The sequence below is a fragment of the Lactuca serriola genome, chromosome 3 (assembly GCF_051521515.1).
Source record: "Lactuca serriola cultivar US96UC23 chromosome 3, Lser_US96UC23_V15, whole genome shotgun sequence".
Lineage (NCBI taxonomy): Eukaryota > Viridiplantae > Streptophyta > Magnoliopsida > Asterales > Asteraceae > Lactuca > Lactuca serriola.
In genome coordinates this window covers 276,481,363-276,506,659 of record NC_136410.1, presented here as the reverse complement: position 1 = coordinate 276,506,659, position 25,297 = coordinate 276,481,363, and positions in this window count along the sequence as shown.

Genomic DNA, 25,297 nt, shown 5'->3' with positions numbered 1-25,297 from the left:
ATCGGTGTTGCCTGGTTTTGCCGAGAATCTTCGGTTGGTCATAACTTCTCCGTTATAACTCGGATTTTAGTGTTCTTTATATGTACGAAAACCTTGATACGATTCCTACCACTTTATTTAACCCAAATATGATTTTAGGAAAGTTAAATTTTGGCTTAAGTTTGACTGGTGTTTCGTTATATTGACTCAAAATGTCGGGTTGTCACATCATCCCCCTGTTAGAGGGAATTTTGTCCCGAAATTCGAGTTTAAGCAGAATTAATGATCATGCTACGGATAGAAGTTTTATTTGCTTCTCGTGTTCTTAGGCTGTCTGGCGGTATGGGTAGTGACTTTTCCTCTTGCTTAAGAACGCAGCCAAGCCCTTAGTTGGGTGTATCGCATTACACCATGCAATATTCTATCCCCTTTTGGGAGGGATAATATTGGTGAAATGCATCAGACTCACTTTAGCGTTTGGAACGCTCTTTCTTGTTTATAGACAAATCTGGTGCTCTTCCAAGTGAGAAACTTGTCCTAAAGAATCCCCTTCTGAGGAGTTTGTTAAGTTCGCTAGGAAGTTCTCGCACCTCGGTTGGAGCTAGACAATAAGGTGATTTGGCTACTGGAACTAAGTCGATTCTGAATTTGACTTAACGCCGTGTTGGTAATCTCGGTTGTCCTTCCAGAAAGGTGTCAGGAAGAGCCGCGTACTTCTTGGATGTTCTGAATGTCCTTCACTTCTCGGCACGTCTCGGCGATGTGTGCAAGGAATACATGATATTCCTTTCGTAAGCATTTTTGAGCTTGCATACAGGAAATGATGAGAGGGTTTGTACTTGGTTCGTGGCTGTAAATAACTAGGGCTTCGTTGTTTAGGGAGGTTAGGACGTACTGCTTTATCAAAGCACCTGATGTTGGCTTGATGTAGATTGAATCAACTACTACTGATTATGATGTCAAAATCTGGGGGTGGATTAGCTGTCATGAAGGTCTAAAAGATAGTATGACTACTCATGAATTAGGGAAAAAGATAGGTATTTTAGTCTCATGGAAGCACGATCATTCGTAGTCTTGGGCAGTCTTCGTCCTGAACTTCATAGTAGAACTCATACCTGGTTCATCTATCACAGTCTCGGCTATACGAGTCGTATATAATTAAGGTTGAGAAGGTAGTCAAATAAATGATTCTTCTTTTAAGCTCTCATCCCATCGAGGAAAAAGAAGTTAAAGTGGAATTGTCAATTCCAAATTTGTAGAACCTTGATTATATATTATCCCTATGTATATGTTCATCAGCGAAGATCAACCATATGGACCTTTGGATTTGAACTTGACGTACGGTACAAGTGGTACTTCGGGGATTTCTTTGGAAAAGAAAAGAACTATGTGGTATTCTATATATGCGTACTTCGGTGTTCTGGAATGACGGCTTCGCTGAAAAGGCGATTTCGAAGAAAGAGATGTACGTATGAAGCTGTTTTTGTGAGGATCAAATTGAATCAAGTCATAAGATAATGTTGGAGTCATAAAGAAACTTAAAGACATTAGATTTGAATATTAAATGTTTGCAGACAACACACAACCGTGCAACCATCAACAGAGTTACAGTACTTTAGGCTGCTACAAGTCTATTGTGGTGAATAAGGTATACTATAAAAGGCAAGTATACACAGTACGAGCATCCCTATACTGACGGGATCCCGCAAAGGATAAGACTCTGATTTTGCTAGTTTTGGGTGGTTTATAGGTCTGTTACAATGAAATGCCTAAATTACATTAACGTGGGTTCGTAGTAGGTTCTCCTGCAGCTGTGATCCTGAGAATCCTACCGTCTGTGCCAGAGTTCTTTGTTATAGGACAATCCTTCTTGAGATGCCCTATCTCCCCGCATTGGTGGCATGACTGGCTAGTACTAGCCTTGGTGGCGGGAGTGAGGTGTTTAGCCAGAGTTATGTGGACACGAGTGCCTTCCTCATTACACTACCATGGAAACTGCTTTCTAAAGTGTTGTGCAGGAGTTGCCATTGGTTGCTGTGGCATGGCAAGTCTTTGGGATCTCTTGCGCTCCTTTAGGGATTGACGATATCGCCTCTTCCTTTCGGTCTTACGGCTTTGCGAGTCTATGACTGTTGCCATTTGTTGCTTTCCCGGTTTGGCATTACCATCGGAACTCTCGACTTCTTTGTCGGTCTTGCTTGTGTTGCCTGAGTTGATGTGTGTAAGGAAAGTTGTCACCGCAGCTGCTACTGTAGCTTGTAATGAAGCGGCGTCGATATGGAGGATAGGGTTTTCATTGTTCGGCTGATAGTTTCCGGATGACGACATAATTCTGTAACACGTAAGATAAAGATTTTTGTGAGCGATTATGGTTGACTCTAGATGTACTTCGATTTCTTTAAGTAAAGAGTGAAAGTATGTTCTCGCAAGTTTGACCTACATCCCTATGATGCAGTCCTAGTACAGATTGGAAGTATGTTCATGATGGTTTGATCTACATCCCTATGATGAAATCATAGTATAGAGTAGAAGTATGTTTGTAGAATGGTCTTTGAAGACGTTTGTTGTTCAAGCTGAGGTATCGTTGGTTGGTGGATAACATGATCCAACCATTAGAAGGGACATGGAAATGCCTCCAGAGTTAAATTACTATAGTCCAATGACTTGACTAACGCATGTTTCAGATAGACTCCAACGAAGGTATGCTGAGGGTTTTTGAACAAAGAGCGGCACGGGAGTTGGCTGATTGTCAATATCATCGATGTTTAAGATGGAATATGTTTAGGGAAATTTTATCTTGAAGAAGGTCTTACCTCATATCATGAGTAGAAAGGTTTTGGCCGCATAAAGGCCTAACTAATCAGTACTTGCAGTACGAGATAGTTACACAGAAAATGCTATATAGGACATACACAGGAACAACGATTCCTTTAAACAAGGAAGGGAAATAAAGCCTTTCTTTCTGGCGGCGGTCATCCTTCTAGTGAACTCTTAGTTCAGCCAATTAGCGTTCCATTATCAAGAAGGTGTCTTTCGTAAGCTCTCTGGCGTACTCGTTTCTCTATGACTTCGGCTCGTGTTTTAGTTAGTGCTTGCAGCAGGGTCTCATGGTCTCTCTCAGATCTCTCACGAGTGTTTTCAATATGATTGGTGTAGATGGTATGCATTCTTGTGTTGGTATTTAACCTCTTTGATACAATGGAGAGTCGTACTGCCTTGAATTTCGTTTCGACAAACTCTGCGGATTAGGTTTGTTAGAACTTTGTCTGCTGAGCTCCCTTCACTTAAGTTGTAGCAGCTTCGGTCTCCTTTTTATGAGATAGGTTGATCTTGCTCTGCGCTATACGTCTCCAAGTATTCCTCCTAAGGAGGCGTCGGGCCATGAAGAGCTAGACAAGGGTTAGGGTTTGAATTTGGGGGCCTCCGGGGGTAGGTTCTTATCCTTGAGTTCGGATTTATCATCATTCGAAGGGTCTTCAGTATGGTGATCATTCAAAAAGGGATTGGATGATCAATCTCTGGTTCTTCTCTGAACCATCCAGCATTGCCTTTGTTCGGGTAGTACGGGTCGTCGTGGGGATAGGGTCTAGCTATGTTATCTAAGCGATAATTTGGCGTATAAGAATCTAACACATAAGTATTTTATAAAATACACAAAATACTCCTATAGTATTTTAGGTTTACGTTCTATTGTTCCCATTGTGGTATTGTGGGTAAGTTTTTAGACTTGTTGCAACTCACAACCACACTTAGGCACATGCTAGTCAACTCTCAGATAATATAGTTGATCAGGCTATATCATCCCAGTTTTGACTATATGTCTCTAAGTCTACTTGTGCTTCCCAACAATCATAATACTTTTGTTTCGTCCTAGTGATACTGATTTTAGTATGAATGCAGGCACGTATACTTACTTAAATATTTTATTATTTAAAAGTATAGACTCTTTATCAGAGTATTTTAATCCCTATTGTATTTATAGTTTGTATATCTTTTATGGGTTGATATACTCAATTCACGATAAACAATGCTCTGATACCAATCTGTCACACCCTAAAACCGAGAACGGCGGAAACGTTCTGGGGCGGAGGACGTCATGTAATGTACACAACAATGCAAAGTAGTAAACAAGCAACAACATCATCCATTGCATTAATAGTATAATTGTAATTACATTTGAGTTCTTTCATGGTATAATTCTACAAAAATGAATATAAAACACGAGTCTTGATCGCTCCGTCTTCACAGAACCTGGTAGTCGTACCTGTCTATCTGCGTCCTGGGAATACAAGTTATTTTGAAAGCGAGTATCAGCAATAATGTTGTTGAGTTCATAAGTATTTATGTGACTTTGATTTGTAAAGCTGTAAAGAAAGACCTGTAAATGTATGAAGGAAATTTTGTACCAACGAACATGTTTGCAAGTAATTGTAAACGTTTGAAAACCCTAGAAAATCCCATATTTTCTACTAGTATAAATTGTAGTCCTCTACCAAGACTCGACTCTTTTGAATGTTTGTTTCAGAAATCCAATATTTGTTTATAAGTGGGTGGTAGTTTAAAAGACCCAAAATGAACTACCATGATGTTTTCATGTCATAAAATAGTAGATTTGTGTACAGTTATAATCGCTAAGATATATGAAAACTCCGTAAATCAACGTGTTTTTAATACTCCATGTGAGTTTTATAACCATGCTATTGACACTGACGGCCTGTAACAACATTCTTCAGGCGTTGGAATGTTATGACATTTGTCACCCCAAACCTGCCGGTCTAACTGTAGCTAACAGTTTAGGTGCGGGATTGTCAATCCCGTATAGATCTATACACAAGTATCACGCTCCCCCTACAAGGGATTATGGTATATAATACAGGACCTAATAATGCATACTCGAACGTACGTGAAGTGTCTCACAACCTAGTATAAAACAGATTTACGTATGAAAATGTCCATTTGTTTTTATATGAAAATACCTTCTTGATATGGTACTTGTAGTATATAAAATGTTAGGAATATCTAGTATACTATCTCATGTAATTGTATTCCTTGAAATGGTATGTCTTGAAATTGTATGCTTTTGTAATTGTATGTCTTAAGATTGTATGCCTTTTAATTGTATATGATTGTATCTCTTCACACAGTATGTAATGTATTTGTATGGACTCATGAATAGACTGAATCTTGTATGATACCTGGTACTTGGAATGGTAAATAGTATGTCTTAACTATACCTATTATAGTTACTGATAATGTGTGTGTATAATCGAAATATGCCTTTGCTACCTAAAGGTACTGAACCAACTGAATAGAAAACTTTTATGTCTATATCTGTATACATGATATATATATATATATATATATATATATATATATATATATATATATATATATATATATAACCACACATGTATACGCGTGCATTTGACAAATAAAATATAAAAGAAGTTTTGTATAACCTTTGAGAAGTTTAATAAATAATAAGAAGTGATGACTTGATGTCAGTTTATAAAACGGTTGGAAAGTAGTTTGTTTGATAAAAACAATTTTAAGTATAATGGGACATTTGTTTGAAATACGATTCTAACGGTGTTTGAAAGGAAACATAAAGTATGTAAGACAGTTTGATAAAAAGTTTTTAACATGTAAAAATGTTTGTCGTAAACTATTATAGTTTTTCCAAAAGTTCGTTTCGTTTGTATAGTAACCCTAGTGTAATGCTCACTTGTTATGAAATGTGTAACTTTTTGTGGTGACATAAATGAACACCTGTACTCAAGGTATAAATAAACTGTTTGATTCGTATACGTATAACAACATATTTAATTTAAATATATATCAGATGATATCGTGTTATGTTTTCCGTACGAAAGATTCCATATAATGGTTATGAATCGCATATGATTTACTTTGATAAAAATGAGTATTTAGTGAAACTTTGAGTTGCACACGATAATAATCGTGTGTTTACTTGTATTCCCCCTCTTAAAAGTGTATATTAAAACAATATTGATAACACATTTAAAAATGTAGATTATAGGGGTATGAACTCATCGAAGAAGGCGCGTGATTTGAAGAAAACGAGATTTTCCCGGGCGGCACCTCGACCGGAAAGTGACGAGATTCTCGGGAATCTCGGGGCTTCGGACTTTTGTTGGGGCTTGAATATGAAACCGGGAAGTCGGGATGTTGTCGGCACGAAAAACGAGGCGAAAATGAGAGAGAATTGAAGTATTTTTGTGAAAACAGCCGGCACCTTTGCAGCCTATTTATAGGAGCTGAAGGTCCTCGGTACGCAGGGCGTACTTCGGACTTACGCGGGGCGCTCCTCGTACGCGAGGCGTACTCCGAAGGTACGCGGGGCGTTCGTTTGCGTCACTTCTTACCGCATCCTCGGGCGAAGTGTCTGGTCGTCGTGGCTGATCCGGAGCCTTGTATCCGAGTACGCGGGGCGTACGAGGGTATGTAGGGCGTACTCCTTCGGATAAGACTTTGAAGTGCGTGCCAAGAACTTCTAAAATGCGTAACTTTCGCATCCGAGCTCCGTTTTTGACGTTCTTTATATCCACGCGAAGGTGAGAAAATACTCTACAACTTTCATTTAGACTTCATCGGCTAATTTTGACTTTATTTTTATTATATTTTAATTAATAGGTCGGGACACGATATTCTCGTTAAAAATCCATAATTTCTTCATCCGACGTCCGTTTTCGTCAGACTTTTTATTGTTATACTCCTATTGTCGGGCTCTCCAACTTTCGTTTAGGTTGTTTCGGCTAAAGATCGCTCGATCTCTGTTTCGAGTTTTTAGCTATCTACTGCTAGGTTAGAAACTTCGAAAAATCATAACTTCCTCATACGAAGTCAGATTTGGGCGTTCTTTTTATGCATGATCATGGTTTAACGTAATCTACGACTTTCGTTTAGATACCTAACTCTAAAAATTATTGTATCGAAATTTCGCGTTTTTCGCTTAATCGGTGTTGCCTGGTTTTGCCGAGAATCTTCGGTTGGTCATAACTTCTCCGTTATAACTCGGATTTTAGTGTTCTTTATATGTACGAAAACCTTGATACGATTCCTACCACTTTATTTAACCCAAATATGATTTTAGGAAAGTTAAATTTTGGCTTAAGTTTGACTGGTGTTTCGTTATATTGACTCAAAATGTCGGGTTGTCACATCATCCCCCTGTTAGAGGGAATTTCGTCCCGAAATTCGAGTTTAAGCAGAATTAATGATCATGCTACGGATAGAAGTTTTATTTGCTTCTCGTGTTCTTAGGCTGTCTGGCGGTATGGGTAGTGACTTTTCCTCTTGCTTAAGAACGCAGCCAAGCCCTTAGTTGGGTGTATCGCATTACACCATGCAATATTCTATCCCCTTTTGGGAGGGATAATATTGGTGAAATGCATCAGACTCACTTTAGCGTTTGGAACGCTCTTTCTTGTTTATAGACAAATCTGGTGCTCTTCCAAGTGAGAAACTTGTCCTAAAGAATCCCCTTCTGAGGAGTTTGTTAAGTTCGCTAGGAAGTTCTCACACCTCGGTTGGAGCTAGACAATAAGGTGATTTGGCTACTGGAACTAAGTCGATTCTGAATTTGACTTAACGCCGTGTTGGTAATCTCGGTTGTCCTTCCGGAAAGGTGTCAGGAAGAGCCGTGTACTTCTTGGATGTTCTGTATGTCCTTCACTTCTCGGCACATCTCGGCGATGTGTGCAAGGAATACATGATATTCCTTTCGTAAGCATTTTTGAGCTTGCATACAGGAAATGATGAGAGGGTTTGTACTTGGTTCGTGGCTGTAAATAACTAGGGCTTCGTTGTTTAGGGAGGTTAGGACGTACTGCTTTATCAAAGCACCTGATGTTGGCTTGATGTAGATTGAATCAACTACTACTGATTATGATGTCAAAATCTGGGGGTGGATTAGCTGTCATGAAGGTCTAAAAGATAGTATGACTACTCATGAATTAGGGAAAAAGATAGGTATTTTAGTCTCATGGAAGCACGATCATTCGTAGTCTTGGGCAGTCTTCGTCCTGAAGTTCATAGTAGAACTCATACCTGGTTCATCTATCACAGTCTCGGCTATACGAGTCGTATATAATTAAGGTTGAGAAGGTAGTCAAATAAATGATTCTTCTTTTAAGCTCTCATCCCATCTAGGAAAAAGAAGTTAAAGTGGAATTGTCAATTCCAAATTTGTAGAACCTTGATTATATATTATCCCTATGTATATGTTCATCAGCGAAGATCAACCATATGGACCTTTGGATTTGAACTTGACGTACGGTACAAGTGGTACTTCGGGGATTTCTTTGGAAAAGAAAAGAACTATGTGGTATCCTATATATGCGTACTTCGGTGTTCTGGAATGACGGCTTCGCTGAAAAGGCGATTTCGAAGAAAGAGATGTACGTATGAAGCTGTTTTTGTGAGGATCAAATTGAATCAAGTCATAAGATAATGTTGGAGTCATAAAGAAACTTAAAGACATTAGATTTGAATATAAAACGTTTGCAGACAACACACAACCGTGCAACCATCAACAGAGTTACAGTACTTTAGGCTGCTACAAGTCTATTGTGGTGAATAAGGTATACTATAAAAGGCAAGTATACACAGTACGAGCATCCCTATACTGACGGGATCCCGCAAAGGATAAGACTCTGATTTTGCTAGTTTTGGGTGGTTTATAGGTCTGTTACAATGAAATGCCTAAATTACATTAACGTGGGTTCGTAGTAGGTTCTCCTGCAGCTGTGATCCTGAGAATCCTACCGTCTGTGCCAGAGTTCTTTGCTATAGGACAATCCTTCTTGAGATGCCCTATCTCCCCGCATTGGTGGCATGACTGGCTAGTACTAGCCTTGGTGGCGGGAGTGAGGTGTTTAGCCAGAGTTATGTGGACACGAGTGCCTTCCTCATTACACTACCTTGGAAACTGCTTTCTAAAGCGTTGTGCAGGAGTTGCCATTGGTTGTTGTGGCATGGCAAGTCTTTGGGATCTCTTGCGCTCCTTTAGGGATTGACGATATCGCCTCTTCCTTTCGGTCTTACGGCTTTGCGAGTCTATGACTGTTGCCATTTGTTGCTTTCCCGGTTTGGCATTACCATCGGAACTCTCGACTTCTTTGTCGGTCTTGCTTGTGTTGCCTGAGTTGATGTGTGTAAGGAAAGTTGTCACCGTAGCTGCTACTGTAGCTTGTAATGAAGCGGCGTCGATATGGAGGATAGGGTTTTCATTGTTCGGCTGATCGTTTCCGGATGACGACATAATTCTGTAACACGTAAGATAAAGATTTTTGTGAGCGATTATGGTTGACTCTAGATGTACTTCGATTTCTTTAAGTAAAGGGTGAAAGTATGTTCTCGCAAGTTTGACCTACATCCCTATGATGCAGTCCTAGTACAGATTGGAAGTATGTTCATGATGGTTTGATCTACATCCCTATGATGAAATCATAGTATAGAGTAGAAGTATGTTTGTAGAATGGTCTTTGAAGACGTTTGTCGTTCAAGCTGAGGTATCGTTGGTTGGTGGATAACATGATCCAACCATTAGAAGGGACATGGAAATGCCTCCAGAGTTAAATTACTATAGTCCAATGACTTGACTAACGCATGTTTCAGATAGACTCCAACGAAGGTATGCTGAGGGTTTTCGAACAAAGAGCGACACGGGAGTTGGCTGATTGTCAATATCATCGATGTTTAAGATGGAATATGTTTAGGGAAATTTTATCTTGAAGAAGGTCTTACCTCATATCATGAGTAGAAAGGTTTTGGCCGCATAAAGGCCTAACTAATCAGTACTTGCAGTACGAGATAGTTACACAGAAAATGCTATATAGGACATACACAGGAACAACGATTCCTTTAAACAAGGAAGGGAAATAAAGCCTTTCTTTCTGGCGGCGGTCATCCTTCTAGTGAACTCTTAGTTCAGCCAATTAGCGTTCCATTATCAAGAAGGTGTCTTTCGTAAGCTCTCTGGCGTACTCGTCTCTCTATGACTTCGGCTCGTGTTTTAGTTAGTGCTTGCAGCAGGGTCTCATGGTCTCTCTCAGATCTCTCACGAGTGTTTTCAATATGATTGGTGTAGATGGTATGCATTCTTGTGTTGGTATTTAACCTCTTTGATACAATGGAGAGTCGTACTGCCTTGAATTTCGTTTCGACCAACTCTGCGGATTAGGTTTGTTAGAACTTTGTCTGCTGAGCTCCCTTCACTTAAGTTGTAGCAGCTTCGGTCTCCTTTTTATGAGATAGGTTGATCTTGCTCTGCGCTATACGTCTCCAAGTATTCCTCCTAAGGAGGCGTCGGGCCATGAAGAGCTAGACGAGTGTTAGGGTTTGAATTTGGGGGCCTCCGGGGATAGGTTCTTATCCTTGAGTTCGGATTTATCATCATTCGAAGGGTCTTCAATATGGTGATCATTCAAAAAGAGATTGGATGATCAATCTCTGGTTCTTCTCTGAACCATCCAGCATTGCCTTTGTTCGGGTAGTACGGGTCGTCGTGGGGATAGGGTCTAGCTATGTTATCTAAGCGATAATTTGGGGTATAAGAATCTAACACATAAGTAGTTTATAAAATACACAAAATACTCCTATAGTATTTTAGGTTTACGTTCTATTGTTCCCATTGTGGTATTGTGGGTAAGTTTTTAGACTTGTTGCAACTCACAACCACACTTAGGCACATGCTAGTCAACTCTCAGATAATATAGTTGATCAGGCTATATCATCCCAGTTTTGACTATATGTCTCTAAGTCTACTTGTGCTTCCCAACAATCATAATACTTTTGTTTCGTCCTAGTGATACTGATTTTAGTATGAATGCAGGCACGTATACTTACTTAAATATTTTATTATTTAAAAGTATAGACTCTTTATCAGAGTATTTTAATCCCTATTGTATTTATAGTTTGTATATCTTTTATGGGTTGATATACTCAATTCACGATAAACAATGCTCTGATACCAATCTGTCACACCCTAAAACCGAGAACGGCGGAAACGTTCTGGGGCGGAGGACGTCATGTAATGTACACAACAATGCAAAGTAGTAAACAAGCAACAACATCATCCATTGCATTAATAGTATAATTGTAATTACATTTGAGTTCTTTCATGGTATAATTCTACAAAAATGAATATAAAAGACGAGTCTTGATCGCTCTGTCTTCACAGAACCTGGTAGTCGTACCTGTCTATCTGCGTCCTGGGAATACAAGTTATTTTGAAAGCGAGTATCAGCAATAATGCTGTTGAGTTCATAAGTATTTATGTGACTTTGATTTGTAAAGCTGTAAAGAAAGACCTGTAAATGTATGAAGGAAAGTTTGTACCAACGAACATGTTTGCAAGTAATTGTAAACGTTTGAAAACCCTAGAAAATCCCATATTTTCTACTAGTATAAATTGTATTCCTCTACCAAGACTCGACTGCTTTGAATGTTTGTTTCAGAAATCCAATATTTGTTTATAAGTGGGTGGTAGTTTAAAAGACCCAAAATGAACTACCATGATGTTTTCATGTCATAAAATAGTAGATTTGTGTACAGTTATAATCGCTAAGATATATGAAAACTCCGTAAATCAACGTGTTTTTAATACTCCATGTGAGTTTTATAACCATGCTATTGACACTGACGCCCTGTAACAACGTTCTTCAGGCGTTGGAATGTTATGACATTTGTCACCCCAAACCTGCCGGTCTAACTGTAGCTAACAGTTTAGGTGCGGAATTGTCAATCCCGTATAGATCTATACACAAGTATCACGCCCCCCCTACAAGGGATTATGGTATATAATACATGACCTAATAATGCATACTCGAACGTACGTGAAGTGTCTCACAACCTAGTATAAAACAGATTTACGTATGAAAATGTCCATTTGTTTTTATATGAAAATACCTTCTTGATATGGTACTTGTAGTATATAAAACGTTAGGAATATCTAGTATACTATCTCATGTAATTGTATTCCTTGAAATGGTATGTCTTGAAGTTGTATGCTTTTGTAATTGTATGTCTTAAGATTGTATGCTTTTTAATTGTATATGATTGTATCTCTTCACACAGTATGTAATGTATTTGTATGGACTCATGAATAGACTGAATCTTGTATGATACCTGGTACTTGGAATGGTAAATAGTATGTCTTAACTATACCTATTATAGTTACTGATAATGTGTGTGTATAATCGAAATATGCCTTTGCTACCTAAAGGTATTGAACCAACTGAATAGAAAACTTTTATGTCTATATCTGTATACATGATATATATATATATATATATATATATATATATATATATATATATATATATATATAACCACACATGTATACGCGTGCATTTGACAAATAAAATATAAAAGAAGTTTTGTATAACCTTTGAGAAGTTTAATAAATAATAAGAAGTGATGACTTGATGTCAGTTTATAAAACGGTTGGAAAGTAGTTTGTTTGATAAAAACAATTTTAAGTATAATGGGACATTTGTTTCAAATACGATTCTAACGGTGTTTGAAAGGAAACATAAAGTATGTAAGACAGTTTGATAAAAAGTTCTTAACATGTAAAAATGTTTGTCGTAAACTATTATAGTTTTTCCAAAAGTTCGTTTCGTTTGTATAGTAACCCTAGTGTAATGCTCACTTGTTATTAAATGTGTAACTTTTTGTGGTGACATAAATGAACACCTGTACTCAAGGTATAAATAAACTGTTTGATTCGTATACGTATAACAACATATTTAATTTAAATATATATCAGATGATATCGTGTTATGTTTTCCGTACGAAAGATTCCATATAATGGTTATGAATCGCATATGATTTACTTTGATAAAAATGAGTATTTAGTGAAACTTTGAGTTGCACACGATAATAATCGTGTGTTTACTTGTATTCCCCCTCTTAAAAGTGTATATTAAAACAATATTGATAACACATTTAAAAATGTAGATTATAGGGGTATGAACTCATCGAAGAAGGCGCGTGATTTGAAGAAAACGAGATTTTCCCGGGCGGCACCTCGACCAGAAAGTGACGAGATTCTCGGGAATCTCGGGGCTTCGGACTTTTGTCGGGGCTTGAATATGAAACCGGGAAGTCGGGATGTTGTCGGCATGAAAAACAAGGCGAAAATGAGAGAGAATTGAAGTATTTTTGTGAAAACAGCCGGCACCTTCGCCGCCTATTTATAGGAGCTGGAGGTCCTCGGTACGCAGGGCGTACTTCGGACTTACGCGGGGCGTTCCTCGTACGCGAGGCGTACTCCGAAGGTACGCGGGGCGTTCGTTTGCGTCACTTCTTACCGCATCCTCGGGCGAAGTGTCTGGTCGTGGTGGCTGATCCGGAGCCTTGTATCCGAGTACGCGGGGCGTACGAGGGTACGCAGGGCGTACTCCTTCGGATAAGACTTTCAAGTGCGTGCCAAGAACTTCTAAAATGCGTAACTTTCGCGTACGAGCTCCGTTTTTGACGTTCTTTATATCCACGCGAAGGTGAGAAAATACTCTACAACTTTCATTTAGACTTCATCGGCTAATTTTGACTTTATTTTTATTATATTTTAATTAATAGGTCGGGACACGATATTCTCGTTAAAAATCCATAATTTCTTCATCCAACGTCCGTTTTCGTTAGACTTTTTATTGTTATACTCCTATTGTCGGGCTCTCCAACTTTCGTTTAGGTTGTTTCGGCTAAAGATCGCTCGATCTCTGTTTCGAGTTTTTAGCTGTCTACTGCTAGGTTAGAAACTTCGGAAAATCATAACTTCCTCATACGAAGTCAGATTTGGGCGTTCTTTTTATGCATGATCATGGTTTAACGTAATCTACGACTTTCGTTTAGATACCTAAGGCTAAAAATTATTGTATCGAAATTTCGCGTTTTTCGCTTAATCGATGTTGCCTGGTTTTGCCGAGAATCTTCGGTTGGTCATAACTTCTCCGTTATAACTCGGATTTTAGTGTTCTTTATATGTACGAAAACCTTGATACGATTCCTACCACTTTATTTAACCCAAATATGATTTTAGGAAAGTTAAATTTTGGCTTAAGTTTGACTGGTGTTTCGTTATATTGACTCAAAATGTCGGGTTGTCACAACTTGTGTGTCATTTACATGTGTATTTATAGTCTAGGTTAAGCAACTGTAAGTCCGAGATTTCTAGGATCCTGCTGAGCTGGTATTTGCACGTGCGTTGACTTGATATTTTTGTGTCTTACGCCTGATTGTAACGTTTCTTCACTCAGAATGAATCCGATGGTTACTATTTCCGCACAAGTGAGAAATAAACAAGAAATATTCGCTACTAGAATATCTAGAATATATGCCTTTAAAGATGCGCAAACCACGACACACAATGATTTATGTTACGCAAAAGAGAGTGACCTTAAAATAGTATCATCTCTTAAAAAAATTTAAGGCTTTATGTCACACATTATTGCGTGCCCTTAAATTAGTGTCTCAAGAAAAAAAAACACACGGGAGGCGCGTCTCCTGTTAACGGGGGGAAAAATGAAATCCCAAAGATTTTGAAGACCCGCCTTCTTCTTTTCTACCGTCTTTCTATCTTTCATCATCGCAATCACGACCAGTAAATGTCAATCGAAGAACGACAAGAATTCCAATCTTGATTTCCCTAACTCTTTCTCATCTTTTGATTCAAACTTGAAAGAATCAATAGAAATCTAAGGATCCCATTAGAATCGCACTAATTTTCTTACTCTTTGAGAGCCGGTGATTTAGGGCATTACTACATGAGTTGTCTCTACAACGTCTGACGAGTTCGGATTCAACTAACCTCACACAGATTAAGGTATGTTTTCTTTCTTCTCTCACCCCTATTTTTTATGTTCTTCTATCAATCTCGATTTTATCTTACACAACAGTAAACAAACACAAGAACGATACAATGCCTTGTTCTCATCTCTTCCCTTCTGTGGGTTCTCCTTGTTGGCGGTTTCGTTTCTCCCGATGTTGTCATCCTGCTTGCTTCTGCACGCCTCCGTCTGCTGAATCGGTGTGTTGTTCTGATTTGAAGTTCACAAACATTGGGACTTGAGTTTCTTTCATGGGGCGATACCAACGGTAAGTTTGATTAAATGTTGCAGCATTTGCGCACAATGTGTTTGTTAAAAGTCTTGAGTGAACTTTTTAAACTCTTAGCCCTAAATAATCATCGATTCTCTACTCCCAATTTCTTATAGGATGTTATTTGTTCCAATACATTATCAGATTTTGAAGGGCAATTTCAACAAAAAGTCTCTCTACGTGAATGAAGTTAAGAACTTAAGATGCAGGGTATGAGAAAATCGATTATGATCAATATTTTTCAAGTATTATGTCTGATTTGCGTTATGCACACAACAATGAAATCATACAGATGACATACATGAAGTTGTTTTCTAAAATTTAAGTATCCTAGTTTCCTGTTGTTAAAAAGACTAAAAGTTTTAGTAAATATGTATATTTTGTGTGCTCATAAACTGTTTGATGAAATGCTTTAGTGAGATCTTTATGCTTTGTCCCTGTTAAAAAAAACACAAAGGGTTGGATGCTTTAAATTGGGATTATTTTTGCATTTGCCTACTAAAATACCAAAAAACTATCAATGTTTAATAGGCTGGAAATTACGTAAAGGATGAAGTTTGGCATGCTCTAATTGTTGTGATAACCAATTCATCTAACCTTCTCATGGATATAGTACATTAGTCATAGATATAGATAGACACAATCATAGAGAATCATAGTCACAGATGGACACAATCATAGACAGTCATACTTGAAATATTTTTGAAAGAATTTAATTAGCTTCTCAAAACCTATTTCAAAGTGTTTATCAAAACCGTGCTTATAAGCTATTTGGTAAGTTATCATAAGCTATTAACAAACAACAAATTAAAATAATCCTATTTTTGCCGGATAGGATTATAGTATCGTTGACAAGTTAAAGTTATTTGTTTAAATACCTAATCATCTTCTCAAAAATACTTTGAATTGATTGCGTGAGTCATTGATATAAATTATTGATTCTAATAATCAGACACTAACCTTAGAAAAATCAAAAATGATTTTAGTACATTCGTTCGTCATAAATACCACTTTTTAATTACAATGAAATTGAGTGTATGATGATATTACAATTTTAAACTATGACATATTATTATTGTAAAATTGTCATTTTGCCCCCTTCTCTCTCACGGTATTCTGGTTGGACTGAAATATTAGATATGTTGGTAAGTGGTTCATGCGATGGAAGATGTTCTTGCATTTGTTTGCAGCATTACTATTAGGGATTCCATAAAATTTTCACACTAAATCTGTTAACAAAAAACATTTTCTAATCTTACAGGACGTGATATTCAGAGGCCTTAAAGACATTAGGTAGTAAAACAAGCTATTATCTCTTTTTAGTTAAAACTGTCTTCACGTTTCCCTTCTTCTTCACAGTAAGTTTATTAAAGAATATTTTTTCGTTATATATATATATATATATATATATATATATATATATATATATATATATATATATATATATATATATATATATATATATATATATATAGACTTAGGTTCATGTGAGACGGCCTAATTTTGCGAGACCGTGAGACACATTTTTTTATTTTTTTTATTTTTCTTATTTTTTTAGTTAATTCAAGTTCCGAAAATAATATTTAAATTTTTTTTTTTGATTTTTCCATTTATTTTGCATTTTAAAATTATTTTAGAATATATACAGTGTAATATTCTATTTAGAAAATTTCACGTATTTTCCAAAAAAATGAGATTTTTTTTCTATTTCTTTTATTTTTTTTAGTTAATTCAAGTTCCGAAAATAATATTTAAAAAAATAATTTTTACATTTTTCCATTTATTTTGCATTTTAAAATTACTTTTTACATATGTCACTGTAATATTCTATTTAGAATTTTTCACGTATTTTTCAAAAAAAAACGAGATTTCTTTTTTATTTTTTTATATTTTTTTTAGTTGATTCAAATTCAAAAAATAATATTTTAAAAAAGAATTTTTGGATTTTTCCATTTATTTTGTATTTTAAAATTATTTTTAGATTTGGTCTCACGGTCTCACAAAATTAGAATGGTCTCAGATAAACCTGAACATATATATATATATATATATATATATATATATATATATATATATATATATATATATATATATATATATATATATATATATATATATATATATATATATATATATATATATATATATATGGTGATATCATTCATAGCGGTTATTAGGAGGATAATAGTCATTGTGAATCAATCTAAAGCAAGCCTTCTGCTTGAGCTGTAGGAGAGATCATTCGAATTTGAATACATAATCGGAAAACATCAAAACTTAATGTGGTTTGACTAAATTCTTCTCTTATTATATACATATCTCTTTATTATAAAATAAAATTGTTACTGTTGTTTTTTTTAATAAAAATTCTAAAAATCATTTGATTACATCAATAGGGCGTTTCAAGGTCTTTGCATTAATGAATTTAGAGGGATTGGGTTTGATCATGAAAAATCATATCATATATAATCTAGAGAACAGGAGAGTGAATACTGAAGCAATTGACATATGCATGCTTAGAAATGAATGTAGACTACCTAAATTGAGTTGGAGTTGTTTTGGTGTAGGCAATGGAGATGCTTTCTTTTGGGGGTAGGACAATATTTTGAAACAATGATGGCTCAGAGTCAAATAGTGTTCTTTTGGTACTTCACCACCTACCTTTTGCTAGAGATAAACAAACCTGAATACCCAACATGAGCGAGGAGTTGCTAATGACATTTCAATGACACCCATTTTCTTGATGATCTTCGCTTAAACAATCGACGGCTTGAACTTAAAAAGTTAGTTTTTGACTTTTTTATAAATATAATATATTTTTTATTTATAAATTTATTTTAGATATTGATTTTTTAGGTTCACTGAGACCATAGACTTAGATACATCTGATCCTATAGCCCATAAACACACACAATGGAAATTTGCCGTCAATAAGTGAAGAGAAAAGGTAATTCAAGGTTTACTCCAAATTACCAAGTTACCCTTTCAGTATTGTAAGTTGGTAACATATTTGCTTTTTAGGAACTAATAAAAGCAAAAACAATCACACCTGATGAAGATAATTATAAAGAAGCCATTGAGGCCTCTTTTAAAGTTTTTGCTCCTCAAGGAATCATTAAGTAGCCATTTTGTATGAAGTGTTTATATAAGATTTTGATATTCTTTTTTTTTTGGTGTTTTTATAAAGTGTTATTGTGATGGGGTGTTTGTGTTTGTGCTTGTGCTTGTTATTGTGATGGGGAAATGTCTTATTTCGACTTCAATGCAGGAGAAAGTTGGATGCAAGTCCCCTGTTGAAGCAATGCGTGAGATAAGGTAATTACCTAAATACCCTTTGTCACATCTTTTTCGTGTGTGTTTCATATGTGTACATTATCTGCAACCAATAATGTACGTCATAAAAATGAATATGTTCTTGGTGTTGCTGATGGGTTTTGGTCATAAGACATCCTATGTACTCATACAAACCTTAATGCTTGGATCTAGGTTTCTCTATTGTACATGCAAGTTATCCAAGACTATAAACCCTAATTCTAGCATTCAAATAATCATATTAACATAAGAATAGGTTTAAGATGTTACCTTGATTGTTATGTAGCAATAACAATCCCAAATCTCCTTGTAATGACTTTGGAAGGCTTAGAGTCACAAATGCCACTCCTCTAATGGTTCACAAACACCATAAGCAAGAGGATGAAGATGAGAGAGGATGGAGGCTGCCCAAATACGTGTGAAACCCTAGAACAAGTCTTAGCCACGTTTTTGGTCCTTTAGGGATCTATATATAGTGAAGCTATTAGGGTTATCTAAAAAGAAAACCCTAATTTGGATGCTTAAGCCCTAAGCAAGTCATGGACTCATTTAATCAAGCCCTTGGACGATTGCCTTATGGGTTTCCCATTAGAATTCGTCCACCCCTTGATTCAAGACAATCCATGGCCCAAATTGCAATTATCCTATAATTACAATTCCAGTCCCTTAAGTTTAATTAAACTCTTTTAGTCACAAAACTAATTACCAATTAATTATTGACTAATATTAATTAAACAATATGATTTCTCCTTTAATATATTATTCTCATAATATATTAATAAATCATATTTCATCCTTTCTCTCCATAATTTATCCTATCAAGTTCCTTTGGTGAAGGCAACCCAAAAGGACCATGCACCATCGGGTCAAGTACATACCAAAATAGTTATGGACTTAGACACTAATCCAACAGTCTCCTACTTGGATAAGTCTAAGAACTATTATGCGTGTGACTTCAGATCCTGATCTGCAATCGTAGCTTTCCAAAGTCGCTGTCAACTCTGATCTTATCAGATACGCATTTCCTTAGATAAGGGATCATATATTCCTCCATTATAGATATCATATGAGATATGATTTCAAATCATTCTCTTTGTACTATATCTCGATTCCCGATTTATGACGACTGACTAATTGAACAAATCAAATTAGCCCTAGCCCGGCCGAGCATTTACATTTGTCATCACTAAATCATCGAGGGGCCCAAAGATATCGTTTTTTTCCTACTTTGGATAAAAGGAACGGATAAACTTTGATACAATGCTTGGTTGCACTTACTCACCGAATCACACACAACAGTATGTTTTATAACACCAAGTTACTAGTGCGTTTACATATTATCAATGTGCAACCGATTTGCAAGATACAACTCACACATCTCGGTTTCAAGAATTTAAGATGTTATCGTCTCACCAATCACTCGTGATACACTTCATGGAGTGATCCAAGTGAGCGTGGGTTTAATCCAATGCTCAAATCATATTGATAAGCACTCATTAACGTTGCAGCAAACATTTGCTTATGTCTAATACTCTTTTAGACAATCCACACACTAATTCACGACAGTCTTTATTCATATCTACTTCCAACATATGAACGACTGTGGCCCGTTCGAATAATTCGATTATTCTTAATAAACTCAATTATTCTGGAAGTCAAAACATGCAATGTGAAACACAAGAATAATACTAATCCCATATGGCCTCAAACCTTTGAGTATAAATAGAACTCCTTTTATTTATCACCATATTGATTACTCATTATTTGTTGTTTCGGTTAATCAACTTCTTACTTGAATTATTACACTTGTCCCATGCTCTTAGCATGCACACAATGTTTACCTATGGTTCTTACTTTTCTGAAATAGATCAAATTGAACACATTTCCAATCAATCTTATTTCACAACTCCAAATCCTTTTTCATAAGTGTAAGAATATCAAATTCTTGTTACTTATAGAATATGCTAGATTCTAACATTCTATGCAATGATCCTTTCGTAATGTCACTGCACCAAAGTCACAAAGACTATTGCCAATGATATTACAAAGTTCTCTAACGGAGATTGTTACAAGACAATTCCTTAGATATGATGTCTCTCACTTAAAGTACATTCCTTTGAACATCCTTTTGCATAAAATTTTCTAATCTAGACATAGATTTTCAATATTCAATTCCCAATATGGACACGCTTCCATATTTTCCATATGACAACTCATTCTTAATAGAATCTTATCTATTCGTAATGATGTCGATATGGTCCATCCAAAATATGGAAACATTTCCATAATTTCCATATGACAACTCATTCTTAATAGAATCTTTTCTATTCATAATAATGTCGATATGGTCCATCCAATACCATGCTTCCAACTACTCACAAGCAACCAATCCTCGTCGAACTTTGGATTGTCCTTTGATAGTTGTTTAATTATTTTAGTCAAAACCAATTCGAGTCCCTTTTCCCTCTAAATGCGCTCGACATTTGGAAATTTTTTGAATGGTCAAACATTAAAGCATTTGCAGTCGATCCTATACCCGAAGCGTATGGGATACGACGCATAATGTTTTATTTGCTATGTTCTCAAAATTCGAATTGTGAAGAGGAATGTCGTAATCATAATCAAAATTTTAAGAACACACTATGTACCCTTGACTAAATTTATTAACATTTCTCAACCTAATCCTTTAGATTTGAAATGAAGCATAATATTCTCTCCCTTAATTATAGCAACACAACTTTACAACCCTTACGACTTTGCAAGGTATAACTCTTGTTTTCTATAATTAATATTGCCAACTTGCAATACGTGCCTTAATAATCATACAATCATAACATATATGCTCCCACTAGCATGATGATTATTATAAAACATAACACTTATGCTCCCAGTAGCTTTGATATGTATTCAGAAACAGCTTAACTTTCAGAAAAACAATTCTTATTTTCTTAAGTTCATATTTGTAATACTTAGTGCTTTGATAATCTTTTATCAAGGCTTCTTAAACTTATACACCTTTGCCTTAGATAGTTCATACGTGTGTGTAAACAATTGCCAAACCTCACAATTCAAATTATGGAAAGCGATACGATAACCATAATCGAATTCGAGAATGCAATTTTACAATCACTATCTTCTTAAAATCTTTCTTAATGAAAGCATTTCCTCACAATCATTTTCATGAAGGAGGAAATCTTATGACACATAGATTTAAACAGTGTATTTGTTCCTATCCATGTGAATTTGTCAAAACCAAAGTTTACGACAAATTCAAACTCATATGGATCGAACTTTCTTAATCTTGATTTCTTTCCTTATGGTAGCACAGCTGCCCACCATGTCTTCCATGTAGTTAAGTAGCTCACCTTTTCTTATCAATGTACTTTCCATTGATCAAGGTCGTTTCCTTTTATGCATTCAAATGAGAACTCATAGGACTCACATGCATAATTAACTCGATTGGATTGGCATAGAAACAAAATAATGTCAACACGATAGGTTGTAAACCTCAACTCGTGTGCTAGTGATGATCGATAAGGTTTATTTGATTTGTTCTTGAAACCTTTCAAGACTATTTAGACTCCCACTGACTCCTTGACATATAAGATTCTCTTGTCAATAACCATTTCTTGACAAACAAATATTCAAGAGTTAGTGTAGTTTTTATCAAAACTCTTCATAAATTGGTTCGAGTTGGTCTTTGTCTTATCTAAGACATCACAACTTTCCACATTTGATGAATGTTATAAACCTTCCTAATTCTTATCACTCAATGTCACAATCTTAACTCTAAGACTTGTTTTGGAACGAAGTATGATTGATTTCTTGATTTAACCATTTCTTTAATTCTTGATTCCTCTTCTTAAACATACAATTGTACTAAGACTCACTTAGAGGATCAATTGATATATGGTTCTTAATCAGTAAAACCTATCATAAAGCATAAAAGCTACTCTCCCTTCTTCTAAGAATGGAGAAACTCTTATCTTTCTGCCTACTGGATTCTTCTTATTCGTTTTGCTATTGATTTAAAATTTTTCAATCAATTCATAATTACACTTAATCTTGTAAGTATAATCATATTTACTAAACCTTTAGTAAATCATGACGAATATCATTGTTACTCTTATGGTGGATTTGATTAACACGCAACTTTGTGTGCTCGATCTCCTAGTCCTTCACTTGACACTTTGTCAACGAATTGTTCTAATTTCCAAATATGAAATTTCTAATTCATCGTGCAACCAAGTTGCATGATTCCAAGTTTCTGTCCAATTGAAATTTGGGCGATGAGAAACTCTCCCTATTTGGTAACCTCTCGACTTTCCATAAATAATATAATAAGAACCAAATCCATTATTGCTAATAATAGAAACATTCAAACATCAATTTTTCATATACGCCATTGCAAGGACAATATAAATAATATACAAAATCAAAAATTTTTTTATTGCGGAAAATTTTGTCCTTACAATGCGACTCATTGAAAAACTATGCTAATACATCTTTCTTAGCTATCTAATTCTAACTCTAAGTAGTAGCTCAAGAATCTAATCTACGAGAAATGCGATCGAAATCCATTCCTTCGCGGTTAGATTCTGCTCACTTCTTCCTTTCTTTTCTCCGATCCTACAAAACATCAATTGTAATCTTATCACATTATGTATTAAGAATCTAGAATAAAAGCTTAAAATAGTTAGTTAATGGATTTTACCTATATTAGAGCCATATGTTTCGACTCTCCCATCTCTTAGATCTCTTAGGTAAATGGGGCAGCTTCGTCTCCAATGCTCCTTCTCTTGGCAATAAAAGCAAATTGACTCTTTTGGAACATGACATGGAACTACTTCAGACATTGCCTTTCTCTTATGATCAGACTTTCCGATCATAGCATGTCTTTCGTTGCCATTTTCTATATCCATAGAGGTCTTAAAGGCAGATTCACCAATCAACTTTGCTTTTCCATTGCACCAAACCATTGCTGATTCAGCAGCAATAAGCATATAGGTGAGATCTATAAGGGTCACGTCGCGGTTCATCATACAGTTCTCTCTTACGAACTCACTATATGAGTTAGGAAGCGACTGAAGAACCCAATCCACAGCCATTTCCTCACAGACGACGGATCCCAACATTCTTAACCTATCAATGTGTGACTTCATTCCTAGGACGTGTGCACACACCGACTTTCCTTCTTTATGTTTACTTGCCAAAAGGGCTTGAGTGATCTTGAACTTTTCAAGCCTTCGAACTTGTGGGTTAGGGAGAATAATTGGAGGAGGAAGAGGAAGTGAAGCATGATTTCTTGTTCCTCGATCGAATCGTGGAATATCATCTTCATGTGGAAAGCTTGTTCCACGGGATTTGGGAAGACCATAGTTGTTGAACTTTGACATCTACAAAACGGGAGAAAACAAATTCAAGTTAGTTGATTGATTGAGTCCTTAGTAAATCACCCAGATGAGATACTAAGGCTAGGACCCGACACAATATTCTACAACTCGGGAAAGGGATGCCGTAACCCAAATTGCATAACATTTGAAGGTAAGTGAATGACGATTCACTAATTTCCACCATGAAAAACGAAAAAGAAATTTAAGTTTTAAATCTATGAAAACTCCTAGATCCTTTGAGATTCATTGAACATTTCAATGGCATGTTTAAATCTCGATATGCCCCTCTTGTTTGTGACTGGGATGCCGAGGATCACAAGCGGGTGTGAATAACCATGCAAACTTACATGGTGCCCTCACATGTTACAGTCACCTATTCGATGTGCCGGTAAACCACACGCGCTCCACCGAACTATCACAAACATTGAGTCACCCTTTGCTACCTTTGCTTAGAACCATTTAGTGTGCCGGTAAACCACACACGCTCCACTAACGTCTTCACAAGGGCACAAAGTGTAATTTCATGGAATTGCATCAATTCACTTTTGCCTAAGTAACTAAGATTGGGACTTTTATGAAAACATTTAGTTACTTTTGTAATTCATTATACTTATAATGGAAGGTTTTCGTCCTATCCTACCCATTCGGCTAACGACCCTCCACTAGTCAAGAGTGCGGTGGGTAAGAGTGGATACCCATTCAATCGCCTTTTATAGGCAATTTCCTTAAACACCCCTTATAGACCAGCTTCGTGAATGAGGCCTTCTAACGGTAAGACTGACTTTTACTCATACATACATATATATATATATATATATATATATATATATATATATATATATATAATGTTAGACTTTTAATGTTATATATATATATATATATATATATATATATATATATATATATATATGTTGTATAGCGTGTATTTTACACTTTTAAAATACTAGGTGGTTTAATTTAACAATTATACTTTTAATTCAATTAAATTGTTAACCTAAACTTTTATGGATTTATTAAACCTCTTTTAATTATACACCTTAATTAGTTAATAAAACCATAAGGGTGTGATTTGAAGTTTTTGAAAAAAATACTAGGGTTTTAGAACTTAAAATTGCTAATTAAACTTTTAATCAACTTTTAAATTCCAAAAATTGAGAGCAAGTTTTGAAACATTTCAAAACATTAGGGTTTAGAATTTAAATATACATCAAAATTAAACTATTAATCAAAATTTAAATTCCAAAACTTGAGGGCAAGTTTTTAAACCTTTTTCAAAACATTAGGGTTTCAACTATTTAAATTTCAAAACAACAAAACTTTTGGGTTCAAATTTAAAGTATAAAACCTAAAGGGGAAAATATGAAACTTTTCAGAACAACAAGGATCAAATAACAAATAATCTAAATTAACATTTAATTACATAATTATCCATATTTGATTTATTTAATGATTTCTTGCAAGACAATTTATCAATTTAATCAAAATAACTA